The 15112-nt window shown below is 37.3% G+C and overlaps 1 long non-coding RNA gene across 1 annotated transcript; it reads right to left on the bottom strand.

The window, feature by feature from the left end:
- Positions 1-4494: 4494 nt before the first annotated feature.
- LOC135155852 (uncharacterized) lies at positions 4495-13792 on the bottom strand. Its single transcript, XR_010294976.1, has 3 exons — positions 13607-13792; positions 6142-6592; positions 4495-5978 (listed from the first exon to the last, which is right to left on the bottom strand). It is a non-coding gene; the product is annotated as an uncharacterized LOC135155852 (long non-coding RNA).
- Between the last annotated feature and the right edge of the window lie 1320 nt (positions 13793-15112).

Here is a 15112-nt window from a genome sequence, read left to right as displayed (position 1 = left end):
TGGCTTTTCATCTACAGTCCAAGGGTTGTTGCCCAGTTGGCACATAATTCACAGGCCGCCATCTCCAAGGCAAAATACATGTAAACTAGGGATTAAAACTATTGAAAAACATCCCTCCCCCTCCCTGTCCCAACACCCCTGGCAACAATCTAAACAAATCATTTAACTGGGCGTGGCCGTTCACCTACAGTTCAAGGGTCGTTGCCCGGTAGGCACATAATTCACAGGCCACCATCTCCCAGCAAAAATATGTGTAAACCATGTATTATAACATCCCTCCCCCTCCCTTCCCCCACCCCTGGAAACAATCCAAACAAATCATCTGACCGAGCATGGCTGTTCACCTACAAGGTCAAGTCCACCCCAGAAAAAAGTTGATTTGAATAGATTAATTAATTAAGTGAAACTTTAAAATGTCATAACTTTCTTATTTTATATCCGATTTTGATGAAATTTTCAGTGTTATGCTCGTTGGATTTTTCTTTACTTATTCGAATCAACTTTTTGTTGGGGTGGACTTGTCTCTGCATGAACAATTCAAGGGACATTGCCCAGTAGGCACATAATTTACAGGCCACCACCTCCCAGCAAATATGTTCATAAACTATGTTCTGAAACTATTCAGAAATATATATAACTCTTACTGATCATGCCGTTCCCTTACAGTTTGATAGTACTAGTGTGTAGGCAAGGGCCACTCGACACATAATTTACAGATCACCATCTCCAAGCCAGTTATTAACTAAAGCTACATACATCTCCTTATCTGACTGGCCGAGGCTATTCATCTTAATAAGGGGCATGCAAGGCCTTAAAAAACATCACTAAACTCATCTAAGCAGAATTAGAGACAGCAGCTTTTGTCTTACATTTACTAGTCTAGTGCTTTTTTGCGAAAAGAAAGCAATACGTCTGATGCAGAGGAATACAAACCGTGGCTGCAAAGGCACCACCGTCTAGTTATTGCGGTATTGCATTACTTTATGTCAAGTAGGAATTGGTCACCATATTCCAGTCAGGAATAAATAAAATACTACGGCTATCAAACTTAATAGAAGAATTCAAATAATCCAACTCCTGAAAGCCCCTCATCGCCCTACCTTTCACTCCCCTCCCCCACCCCAACAACAATCCCAACAAATCACACAGCCGAACATCTCCCAGCTATTATGAAAATCATAAGTTTCCTCAATGATTTATAACAAAACAGCTTGAGGTAAAATTGATTGTGTCCTCCAACAACAAGTCATAGGTAACAATTCCCAGTACAGCACTAAGTGCCGAGGAGAAGGGTATAATACTGGGGTTGTTATAGCACAACGGGAGGTTTGCGGCCCCGGGAGACTTGGGTCCGGCTTTGTTTTATTTAAAATATTCACATCACAAAGGAAGATCGAGAATAAATTAAGACCAAGCGTTAAGCAAAAAAGCTATCATGCAAGAGAGAGCGCAGGAAAGCTGTAGGAGGAAAAGACCTTGCATAGACACTGTACAAGCAGTACACTGGGTTAGAAAGGAAGAAGCCAAGCTCAGAGAGCCAAACTAAAAGTACTGAAGCAAAAAAAGTGTAGGCAAATGATTATGGTTGCAAAGAAGCAAGAAAATACGGCCTAAAATTGTATTTAGCTCTTTCAAAAAGTGACTTTCTTGGAGACATATTCACTCAGCGAGAGCAAAAAAGGGGATGTTTATAGTGTGCATGCTAGCATGATATGGGAGTGAACAGAAGTACTTACTGTTGTGCAAAAATCTGTGTACTGTATTCGAGGGCAGTTCATGAAACATAAACTAGCAAAAGTAGATGGCTACATCACGATTATTGAAGTAAATAATCAGCAATACATCCAATGCTGAGGACTACGAATGCTTACAATCCAGTCTTACATTACTTGTTTGTATATCATCTAAGATTTGGTGAGGGATTTTTATTACAAAAAAATGCCACCTGATGTTCGTTTGGTATAAAGACTTATTGCCACCGTTTCGTAAAAACAGCATTAGACCCATAACAAAGTAAAAAGGTGCAGCCTACATCTAGATTATAGGCACATAATTCACTGACCATCATTACCTGCCAGAATATCCTTGATCTATGTAAACTATGAAAATACATAAAACTATACAAGATGGTTCACGAACCATGAGTCTTGCCTGATTTTGCAATCAATAACTTTTATATATATGCAATATGATCTTTTGACCCCTAGATGTCCTCCGACTCCCTCATCCTCATGAACACACATGTGGTATACCCTAAGATCATTTGTACCAAGTGTGAACACAATTGATACAGAAATAAAGAAATGAGAGCAAGTTGACCTTTTGACCCCTAGATGACCTCTGACTCCATGGTCCTCATAGACACACATGGTATTACCCAGTACCAAGTGTAAACAAAATTAATCTGGAAATGAAGAAATATTTGATGTAGAAATGAAGAAATGGGAGCAAGTTGACCTTTTGACCCCTAGATAACCTCTGACCCCATCATCCTCATGGCCACACATGTGGTATTACCCAAGGATCATTTGTACCAGGTGTTGACATAACTGATGGAGAAATTAAAAGAAATGTGAAAGTGTAAACAAAATTGATCTGGAAATTTATAAAGAGAGTTTGAAACAAAACTTGACATTTTGACCCCTTGATGACCATCATCCTGAACAACAGATATGTGGTATTACCAAAGGATCATTTGTACCAAGTGTGAACATGATTGATGCAGAAATTAGGAAATGAGAGCAAATTGAAGAGCGTTGTGGCCAAGTGGATTAGTCTCAGGACTTTGAAACAGAGGGTCATGGGTTGGAATCCCAGCCATGGCGTAATTTCCTTCGGCAAGAAATTTATCCACATTGTGCTGCACTCTACCCAGGTGAGGTTGGATAGCGCCTATTAATATGGCGGCTCAGCTACAGCCGGGGTAATAATATGATACAAAGTATCAAAGCACAGTTGAGCATATGTACATAGTACCTGCGCTATATAAATGGACATATTAAAAATTGAGCAAAAAATTATTATTTTTTAAAGGATGAACATGACCTCATATCATTTCACCTTTTGACCTCTAGATGACCTTTGGCCCACATGTGGTATTACTAAACATATTTCTTAAGCATGAACATAACTGATGCAGAAATAAAGAAATGAGAGCAAGTTGGACAAAAAAATTAACATTTCGAACAGACTAACAGGAAAAGTGATTACTAAATCTCTGCCGAACTTCGTCAAGCAAGACAAAAATTTTTGACTGGGCATGCAGTTCATCTCCCAGCCAAGTGTCAAATAATCTATTAAGCTACATATGTATCTCTTATCTGAATGGACAAGGCCACTCACATGTACAATTTAACAGGAACGAGGCTGTGGGCATATACATGTAGGTCACAGATCCCCATCTCCCAGTCAGGAATGAAGAAGCATAACTGATATAACAGTGAAAAATAATTCCCCCACCCACCATCCAAACAAATCAATTGACTTGGCATAATGTTCACCTTCAATTTCAGAGATGTTGCCCTGTAGGTTCATCATTCGCAAGTCATCATAACCCAGCCAGGAATAAAGGAAACATTATCAATATCAAACTGAAGAAACTCCTCCAACTCCCCTTTAACCCTATCTAGGACGGGTATTTTGGGATATATGGCCAGGGGGGGGGGGGGGGGGCCAAGAGATCTTGGCAGTCAATCGCACAGGAAATTGGCACGCAGGTTGTCTGGCGCATAATCTACAAAATTGTAGAATAACTTACAAGAATTTCATGCAAATTCTTAATAAGTGATTACGCTAATTTATGCATAATTAGTATTTAATCATACTTTTTCCTCTAACTCCCTTAATAAGACTTCAATATTCTAATTTTGGTCATAGAACTCTTTGTGGTGTTCTTAGCAAATGCACATGAAAAAATTACGAAATCAGATTCTTTTAATATGTATTATATTGTTTTTTGCAATTTCTTAATGCATTTCTGTTTTTTGCGACCTTTTGTATCTCACTGTTTTTTCGATGAACTTTGTTGGGGACTCTTTTTGGATCATGAAAAGCATTATATAAATCCATTTAGACCAGCAAATTAAAAAATAATCATACATTTATGATTTTTTATTGAAAACACAAAATCATGTTTGAGCAAGTTTTGGTCTGACATGCACTTACAAAATGTTGCGTAATTTCGGAACCGCATACCGGGTGTTGCAAAATTGGTCTCAAGCGATGCGAAAGCTTTTTAGTTAAAATTCAGTGAGCGGCACGGTCAAAATATTTGCAAGGCGAAAATATTGCGCGAATCATTGAGGGGGCCTCTGAGCTCCCCCCCCCCCCCCCCCGGCCTAGATATGTTTAAAAAAAAACAGTCCAGAGCTCGCAGTGTGACTGTTTCGAAGAGGGGAGTGTATCATCAACATTTTTGTCTGACAAGTTGCCAGATCTGACAACTTTCAATGATGTTAATTGGCTTAGAAGCAGTGTTACTATGGTAACCTTCAGATAAAATGGTACTTGTTGAATAAAACGTATGACAAGTCCTTTCATGAAATGCTCCCCAGGTTCATTATTTTTGTCCAGTAAGAACCGGTTCTGCCAAATGAATGTGAATAGGGTATTAGCAATATATGCATACTTACTAACTGTTCCCTTCTGAAATGGTCTTTAAAAAGTGTGAAATGCCCAAACGTTGAAGACAATCTACTCGAATACCAACTTGTTCTAAGAAATCTCTAAACCATGGCTACTACTGGTTACCAGTATTCGTTTTTAGGGAATGATCTCTTTCTCAGAAAAACAAGAGTAGTTGATCATCTAATAACTAAATAATCAAATGGTGATGATTTAAAGATTTTTAAACAGGCTGACATTTTGATAGGAGATTATCCGTCAGTTTATACCTTGTATACCCGACTACTCTTTTTGCTTCGATTTATTTAATTTCACCTGCTCTCTCACACTCTCCTCAGACTCCCCTTTTTTTCTGAATCTCAATGTCTTGGTCATTCCTTTGTTTTTTCCCCTCTCTGTTAACTGTTCTTCTGTAAAGTGCATACAGTATTCTGTTGACAATATTCAATCATAATGATATGTATTTTGAATTTGATAGAGGCCATCTATTGTGTAGACATTGTTACTACAATTCAAAATTTCTGCTATAGTAATAATGTTATGCATTTTGATAAATTTATATATTACTGTGTAAATAATTTTGTATCTGCTTGCTTGAGATTTCGATAAATAAAATACCATTATTGATTTCATGCTTCTTAAAAAAATGCAATCCATCTACACAGAATCCACATTGCCCCTACATTTCATATTTCCTTGTCACATAATTTCCAAATCCACTCATGGTTTGCATGATGGAAATTCTGCCAATTAAATGAAAAAGTTGAACGCCTCTGGCAGTTTCGCCTGCATTACGCAATTTAATATAGCAGCAGTGCTAACTTTGAAAACTACTATAAAATAATCATTCACAAAAACACCATTCATATAATGACATAATACCACGTTCATTGACCATAAATGACATTTAAACGGTGACCTAAGACTTGTCAACTACACCCATGTCCACATTTCATTCACTCTATCCATAAACTTTCAAAGTTATGATGGCAATTCAACAATTACCCAAACATGGCAAAAGTTTATTGACCTTAACTGACCTTTGACCTTGGTTTTCTGACCTGAAACTCACAGGGGATGTTCAGTGATACTTGATTACTCTGAAATTCCAAGTTTTATGAACTAGATCCATAAACTTTCAGAGTTAGGATGGTAATTTTATACCCCCAACATGGCCAAAGTTCATTGACCTTAAATGACCATTGACCATGGTCATGTGACCTGAAACTCACAGGGGATGTTCAGTGATACTTGATTAACCTAATGTCCAAGTTTCATGAACTAGATCCATAAATTTTCAAAGTTAGGATGGTAATTCAACAAATACCCCCACAATTTGGCCAAAGTTCATTGACCTTAAATGACCATTGACCGTGGTCATGTGACCTGAAACTCGCACAGGATATTCAGTGGTACTTGATTAACCTAATGTCCAAGTTTCATAAACTAGATCCATAAATTTTCAAAGTTATGATGGTAATTCAACAAATACCCCCAACTTGACAAAAGTTCATTGACCCTAAATGACCTTTGACCGTGGTCATGTGACCTGAAACTCGCACAGGATATTCAGTGGTACTTGATTAACCTAATGTCCAAGTTTCATAAACTAGATCCATAAATTTTCAAAGTTATGATAGTAATTCAACAAATACCCCCAACTTGACCAAACTTCATTTACCCTAAATGACCTTTGACCTTGGTCCATATACTTTTTAAGTTATGATGTCATTTCAAAAACTTAACCTTAGGTTAAGATTTGATGTTGATGCCGTCGCCGCCGTCGGAAAAGCGGCGCCTATAGTCTCGCTCTGCTATGCAGGCGAGACAAAAAGTAAGTATGGGTACCTACAGTGCTTGCATCATTGTAGACAGACAGCTCCATAGATCCGTTGAAAGTCTGTGATATGACAGACTCTAGGCATTCTGTTAACCAAGGCTCACCATTATGAACAGGCATAATAATGGACTGAAAAAGAAAGAAAAAAATAATGTTTCAACAGTACGGTAGGACAGTGAACATTGCAGACAAGGTCAACTTAACTTTTCTACAACTTTGCCATTATAAATCAACACTTTGGTTGTGGGAATTAACAGAAAGACAAGTCAAGACATACAGGATAGAAATAAAAGTATGGTTTAGTAATTATTGCTATTCCAAGTCTATTCCAACTGCAGAATTGGAGACTGGATGCAAATATGTGGCCAGGCACCACAAAACCCACAAAAAGTTGCCAGGAATGAATTTTAGTTAAATAGCCCTTCTGAAAGAGGATATTCTAAGCTTTACAGTGATATATAACTCATGCACAATGATTGATTCTAACCCACACAAGTAGAGGAGAATGTTCACTACCATGGAACACCCCTTTTGAGAAAAGGGGGATAAAAAATTACTAGTCTCCCAAATTTTTGCAGTAAATAGGGGAGAGTATACTCTTTCAGAAAACACCCAAATTTGAAATTTGAACATTCTGACCAAAATACTCTTAATTGGCTCCAATTGAAAATCACACAATGTGACTTTTTGTGGTGCTGGGCCACATATAGACTTTTGCGTAGTCAATAGAGGGCGAGGCTATGTCTTCCGATATCTTTCATATCTTTGAATCTTTCCCCCTATCGGCAACGCAAAAGGATAAGGAGGGGGGGGGGGAAAGAAAAGGAAGGATGACAAACAAAGGAAAGAAGAAAAGTGACCCAAATGAGAGGGAATATGGCAAATACATGTACATGAAGCAAACCTCTCAGGTTTCTAAATGAAAATGAATATTCGCGCATCACGCTCGCACTGCCCTTCTAATGAATTCGACGGTGAAACAAAGCTCCTGTAATTACCGTCATACAATTGGTCAACCCTAAAATTTAATTTACCCCTTTGCTATAGTACTGCCATTCAGGCTTGCTTGATTACAAATAATTCGAACTCATTTTCCTTTTAATTAGAAACTGTTTACCATGTTCAGATCCATTCCCCAGAGTTTAGATATTTTCCAGGTCTACATACATGATTAAAGTTTATCTCAGAATCTCGGATGCAATCAGTGTAGGCCCTATTTTAAGACATTCGACAACCATCAATTTTGAAATCCTTCCAATTTACAGAGTTTCAGCTTATTATGAGATACCGTAATATTGGAACTCATTGTTATCCCAGTGAAAAGCGACAAGCCATGATTCATGACTACCAACATAGCAGTTACAATATGGGTCCTCATGTCTCAAACTTTGGATTCCAGGTTTAATAAGTATGCCGTAGTGATGGCCTACTTCCATATAGGGGAATGCTCGCCTATCCGCCCATTCTTTTGATGATCATGCCATTGCCGTGATTCATGGCTCCAGGTAAATGATCACTCATTCAACCTTGTTTTCTAAGATTGCTCAAAGTGCTCGACCTGTATGGGTGCTTTCCATGATAACCAAATTCTGAAATTCTAATATTCAAAATTTCAACACATTAGAGAACCTTTGTAGGTTTAGTAACAATATAGGCTACCCGTATACAGACAGAAAACAACAGATAATTAGGTTTTGGATTGTCCATTCGGATTTAGGTTAAGAAATATATTGTATTACAATGTCAAATCAATGTACACTCGTAGTTGTATCTACATGTATGTAGTTGTAGTGAAATAATCTATGGCTAATCTCTATACATGCATGATAAATTCTCAATGATAGGTACCCAGTATTAGATTTATTGTACCATACTTACAGGTCAAGTCCACCCGAGAAAAATGTTGATTTGAATAAATAGAGAAAAATCAAACTAGCATAACGCTGAAAATTTCTTAAAAATCGGATGTAAAATAAGAAAGTTATGACATTTTAAAGTTTCGTTTAATTTTCACAAAACAATGATATGCACAACTCAGTGGCTTGCAAATTAGTCAGTAGATGATGTCCATGACTCACTTTTTCTTTTGATTTTTTATTGTTTGAATTATACAATATTTCATTTTTTACAAAGTTGACAATATTATAAGAACCAACTTGATTGAAACATATGGTATTCAATAATGCTAATCCCACGTGTTCAGGGAGGAATTAATCGTTGTTTCTCTTGACAATGAGAAAATTAGAATATTTCATATTTGATATAATAAAATACAAAAGAAATAGTGAGTGGATGACATCATCAATCTCCTCATTTGCTTAACGGCCAGGATGTGCATAGAACTGTTTCGTGAAATTAAGCAAAACTTTAAAATGTCATAACTTTCTTATTTTACATCCGATTTCTGTGAAATTTTCAGCATGGTGCTTGTTGGATTTTTCTCTTTTTATTCAAATCAACCTTTTGTTGGGGTGGACTTGTCCTTTAAGTTAAAGGTTCCCTGTAGTTTAAACTATGACTGTTAAGCGTATGTATGTATTGTTACAGGGACTCAGTTTTAAGGGGAGTGAGAGTGATCACTCGCTACCGCTCTCCTTAATCCATTTTTGGTAGAGCGATTTATCACTCGCCTCAGCAAGTGCTTAACAAGAGTGTCAGTCAATGATCAAACTGTTCCAGTCATCCCTGAAAACTTCATTCGCTGTCAAGGTTTTGTAAATAACGCACGATTATATTGTAAGCAATTAAACACACTTGCAAGAATGACATTAAAAAGTTAAATGAGATAAATATTGCATAGATCAGATCTATATCTGATTGTTTGTCTCCTTTGGTTGTGGGTTGTAACTTTATTTAGTGTACATTCCTCCATCCATTTTGAAATCGGATAAGAGAGCTCCCCTTGTATGTCAAAGAAGAGCTTTTTGTAGTGCTCCCCTAATGCTCCCCTTAACATTTTTAGGAGAGCTTTTTATTGCTCCCCTCATAACTATAAAACTGAGTGCCTGATTGTTACCAATGTGAAAAGAAATGAATAAAAAAAAAAAAAAGAAAGAGAAAAGAAAGGAAGAAAAAAAAAGGAAAGAAAATAAGAAATATAATATACAAAAGAAAATGGATGTAAAAAAAAGTATGATTTCAAGAAAAGGAGAAAAGAAAACAAATTGAAAAAAAGAAAAATACAAAAGAAAAAGAATATCAAAGAAGAAAAATATTATTTCAAGAAAATAAGAAATAAACAAAATAAAAAAATAAAAAGAAAGAAAAGAAATCAAATGAAAAAAATAAACAAGAGAACAAAAGAAAATGTAGAAAAAAAAGGTAAATGGACGACATACATGTATGTAACACATGTATCATAAAGTCCTTGCAGGAATATTCTCATTTTATCCTGATATCTGCATTTAAGTGAGATAGTTTGTTAAGTTTAATGTTAAAGTTTCAGTGGAGGTTTATTTTAAATAGGTCTAGATATGATCTATCCTCAATAAGATAGGGAGAAGTGTAGAGACAGGCACTTATTTTATGTACATATATCATGTGAACACCTCCTTTAATCTAGATTGTATGTTGTGTGAACACAGCCTCTACTAGTATAGACATTGCTCTCTTGGCTACAAGTAGGTTAATGACAATGCATCCCTTTCTTTTATGTTAGCATTAAGCTGCTGCATTGGGCAATTTATAGGGGTCTATTGTAATATCATGCCTTGCTCACTGATGCTTGGCAGTGACATAGCAGTAACTCCTAGTAAGGCACAGGGTATAAATAGGAAACACAGTTTATTTAGAGGGTAGTTGTTTAAGTTTGCTTCTAATGGATCCATCGTTGAAAGCATGTATCACCTGTCCTGTGGACGTGATATACCCCGGCAGTATACATCCTCCAGCTAGGACCCAACAGAGCGCTCTGCAACAGTAGCTTCACATCGCTTCTGAGCTTCAACCAGGCCATCGAAGTACTCCGTGATCCATTATTAAGGTTAGATTTAGTAACAAGGCATAAGCACCCACTTATGCAAATAACCAGAAATATCGTGATTTGCGAGGGCATGCAACAGAATTAAATCGAAACTTCATTGTGAAATGACTGGGATGGAATAACACTTGTCATAAGAGTCTTAACATAAACTTTATTGTTGACCTCAAAAGGAACTTTGACCATACCATGTGACCTCCGAACACAATAACATGCAGGTCTCCTAAGTACACCTACATCCAAAGTTTGGTTTAAAAGTTACTTACAGCTGCAGAGCTATGTTTCATATCTTTGACCTTGAAATGACCTTTGACCTTACTATGTGACCTCTGATTGCGCCACGATGTGCAGATCTCCTCAGTACATCTACAACCCAAGTTTGGGTGAAGAGTGACTTACGGTTGCAGATTTGTGTCATAAGAGAGTATTGAACATAAACTTTAACCTGGAAATGACCTTTGACCATACCATGTGACCTATGACTGCAGCATAACATGCAGGTCCCCAAAGTACATCTACCATCCACGTTTGGTCGCAAAGTGACTTACGGTTGCAGAGTTAGGTGTCATAAGAGTGTCTTGCACATAAACTTTAACGTTGACCTGAAAATGACCTTATCATGTGACCTCCAACTGCAGCATGACATGCAGGTCTCCTAACTACATCTACAATCCAAGTTTGGGTGAAAAGTGACTTGCGATTGCAGAGTTAGGTGTCATAAGAGATTCTTGCATGTAAACTTTAACGTTGACCTGAAAATGACCTTTGACCTTACCATGTGACCTGCGACTGCAGCATAACATGCAGGTCCCCAAAGTACATCTACAATCCAAGTTTGGGTGAAAAGTGACTTGCGATTGCAGAGTTAGGTGTCATAAGAGATTCTTGCATGTAAACTTTAACATTGACCTGAAAATGACCTTTGACCTTACCATGTGACCTCTGACTGCAGCATGACATGCAGGTCCCCAAAGTCATCCAAGTTTGGTTGAAAAGTGACTTACGCCGTTGGGGAGTTATGTGACAAAAGGTTTGTGACAGATGGACGACATTTGGACAAAAATAGTACTTGTTTATAGTATAAGTAAGGCTAGGCTACAACTTACAAGAGCTGGGCGTTGTGGCGTGCGCCTGTAATCCAAGCTATGTGGGGAAGTTACAAATTGATGCAGAGGTTCGAGCCCTGGTCACGTCTTTCAGATGGTGACGTTAAGTCCCAGACGTAAATAGTCATATCTGATTGATACATGTCTGACAAAACTCAAATACATACACACACTGTTTTTCGTGGCCGTGGAGGCCAACCGCGTAGCCAGGATTTCATTTTGGAGGGGGCGGTAAATGCACGCAAAGCGTGCCAACACTTACAGAGCGTGCGAAGCGTGCTCCCTAGGGGGTGGGAGCAGGGAGTTTCCCCCTCCCGCGCGAAGCTTTCGGTGTTTCATAAATTAAAATGAAAAGGAGCCATCTCTCTTGTCTCTAGTACCTATATCAGCTCCAATTCAGTTGACTATATTGTGATTTTGAACCTTGTTTTCAAAAGTGATTGTGAACGCACAAAAAAGGGATAAAATGGAAGAAAATATAATATTAACCTCCCGCGCTAAAGCTAAAGCGTTTTACCAATTCTTTTGTAAAGAAAAGGGTCCCGAGAAAAGGGTATTCTCTTAGTTATATTGAATACTTCCCTTGGAAAGATCAGATTTGATTACAAACAATTTAGCGACAGTGCATATCTTAACTCGCAAAACAGAGAAGGATATATGCCGGGAGGAAGACATTCCTCCCCGCGCAGAGCAATGAAACTCTGAAATTTCAAAGGGCGGACGTTTCATCAAATGCAGATATATATCTCCAATACCCGCATCGGCTCTATTGATTTTCTAAGATTAAAAAAAAACTAAAGATAATTGAACTTCATTACAAGGAAAATAGTGTGCAAAAAGTTGAAACTTCTGTGATTTATTGAAATTATATAAAACAGGATGTAGGCCTATAATTTCTTTGACTTATCTTGATGCGCTTCATTTCAAATAATGAAGAAACTTATGTGTCATTCAAAATTTCAATTTGAGGGCGCAAAACAGGACAGGAAATGAATGTGCAGGAAAATGACATGAAGTTTAATAGAATTTGATAAAAATATTGTACTTTTATATTTAATACGACACAAATTTTATACCTTCCTCTTTTTAAATTAGGAACCCGTTTGCCCCCAAATTATGGTTGTTTAGTTATGAGCTGAAAAGCGTTGCCTATAAGGAGGTGCGGCATGAATTAATATAAAGGTTTTACCCGCCCGGAGTCAACCCGACCAAAAGTTGAGCGATCAATAAAAAAAAAAGATAACTTCATAATACTTCGGCCTAACCTTACTCTTATTCCATGCCCAATGTATACATTTGAACTTTATAAACTGGCAAGAAACACATATACTCTATATAGCTGAGGTGGAAAAACAGGGTTAGAGAAAGGGTGAGGGAAACAAAGGAGAACTGCAATGTTATTTAAGTAACCGCGTGCAGCGTGGAAGCAAAATTCATATAAATTTAGAGCAAGAGTGAAGGAGTTTCTTTTTTTATAAAAAAATAAGGAATAAAAAGAAAAACACAAGTCAAAGCTTCCTCTCTTCGCTTTTCCTTTTCTCCTCTCTTTTTTCCCTTCTTTTTGGGGACGTTTTTTGGGGGGGGCGACTGACCCCCCCCCCCCCCCCTGGCTACGCGCCTGGTGGAGGAAAACGGTTGGTATAAAAAAATGGTAAATATAATTATAAAATAATTTTATCATATTCTTAATGCTCATATTTGGAATAGCAAGTGCAAATTTTTCTTTATTGTATTTCCTCTAGTTGTCATTTTTAAAGCACTGAAATAAAGGTGTGAGTGGGAGTGGGACACACTGCCATATGTCAATGACGGTACCGGTATGCCCGATTAGTTCGCATTGACTTTGTTGAATAATTTTTTCGCTCACTTAGCTTAAGAGCCCGTCCGCATTACTGTCGTGTGCAATTTTCTTTTACCATTGAGTGAATAGGCGATATCACCTATCCCTGAAACATGTATTCAATAAGCACATACAAAAAATCACCGATTTCAGCAAAAGCAAATTCAACACGCAATTAGTCTGGCGCGATTCATTGCGTCAAGAAAGCCATAACTTACAACAACAACTCCAGTACTATAATGTGACGACATATCACGATCATCTGTGCCCATTTGTGGTACCAAAAACAAAAACACGCCAACAATAATTTCATAAGAAATCGTGTCTTGTAACTAATGGTTCTTGGAAGTTGTAGTTACGTTGTCGTTGCTGATCAATCATCGAAACTCGTATTCCGCGGTCGTGTGACGTACGGTACGTGCGTGCAGCGCGCGCAGCGCTATATTAACGCAAACCTGCGCAAAAATCAAAATTTACTTGATCAGAGTTGATGATGACCGTTTGGTTCCACAGTTTATCAAATCTCTCTAAGGTAGATATTATAATTATTTACTTTGATAAAGGTTTCAAAATATATCTTAGTGTAATTTTTTATGTAATTTGAATATTATCTTAGAAATAATGATTTCTATAATTCTGTTTAAAAGGATAAATATATTCTATAAATATTTGTTTTGATCAAATGTTTCTATACAGTGGGTCCCAGAAAAAATTAACCGAGATTAAGCGACGATTTATCATAATACAGGGCTGAAATACCTCTTATTAAGACCAACATTTTTAATTTCAGACAGAATTATAGAAATAATCGGTTCTGTGATAAAATTACATTAAAAATTACACCAATATATATACAGTGCGTCCCACAAAAAACGAAACCGAGATTTATCGATGATTTATCATAACTTAATCACAAATGCAATAGACAAATGACCTACCAATGTAAAGCTTAGAATCTCCTCTTTCATCTGATATAACTTAGATTATTCCTCATTCACGCATGAGTGAGCAAAAACAATTTGAAGAAAGGATACCAAAAACTCATTTGGCGGGGGGTATCTGAATTTCAAAAAGAAAATCACATGCCATAAAGTTCAATATCTGCTCTTTCATTTGATACCTTAATCACAAAAAATGGTCAAGAAGTAAAAAAGTTATGCTCCCTCGAAACAATGCTTGTATTTCCATAATTTCATGAAATAAACGTGTTTCACCGATTTCCCACCGAAGCTATCTTCTTCTTCTGTGTTGAATTCCTCCGTTCACCGGAGAACTGCAAGCCTTTAGTTGCAGTACAGCATGGTAAAAATAATGAGCTATTAGTCACTGTTTGCAGCCGCTTGATCAACAAGGCGCTGTCTTGAGAAATGTATATCAAACACAAATTGAAGAGTAACAGGATGAAAGTCAGGAAACTGATACGAGACATTGCCAATGACACCAAGGAGGATAAGTCTGGTTCTTGCAACATGAAGATAGGAGTCTGTATTTGAAAAGCTTGAGAGCACTTTAATGGCATCCTCTTGAAAATGATTCAGAAGATTATTTCTAAGATGGGTATAGGCTATGCATTCACTAACAAAGTGAAAGACAGTTTCCGCAGGTGCATGGCAAGCAGGACAACTTGGGTCGGAAACTAGTCTGGAGATCTTGCACAGTCGACTTTGGGTGAGATAGGTGCTGGTAAGAAGCTGAGCTTTCATATTGATGGCTATCCGGAGATG

Source organism: Lytechinus pictus, chromosome 10 (assembly GCF_037042905.1).
Source record: "Lytechinus pictus isolate F3 Inbred chromosome 10, Lp3.0, whole genome shotgun sequence".
Taxonomy (NCBI): Eukaryota; Metazoa; Echinodermata; class Echinoidea; order Temnopleuroida; family Toxopneustidae; genus Lytechinus; species Lytechinus pictus.
Note: the sequence above shows the minus strand (reverse complement) of the source record. Positions and strands in the feature narration are given on the sequence as shown.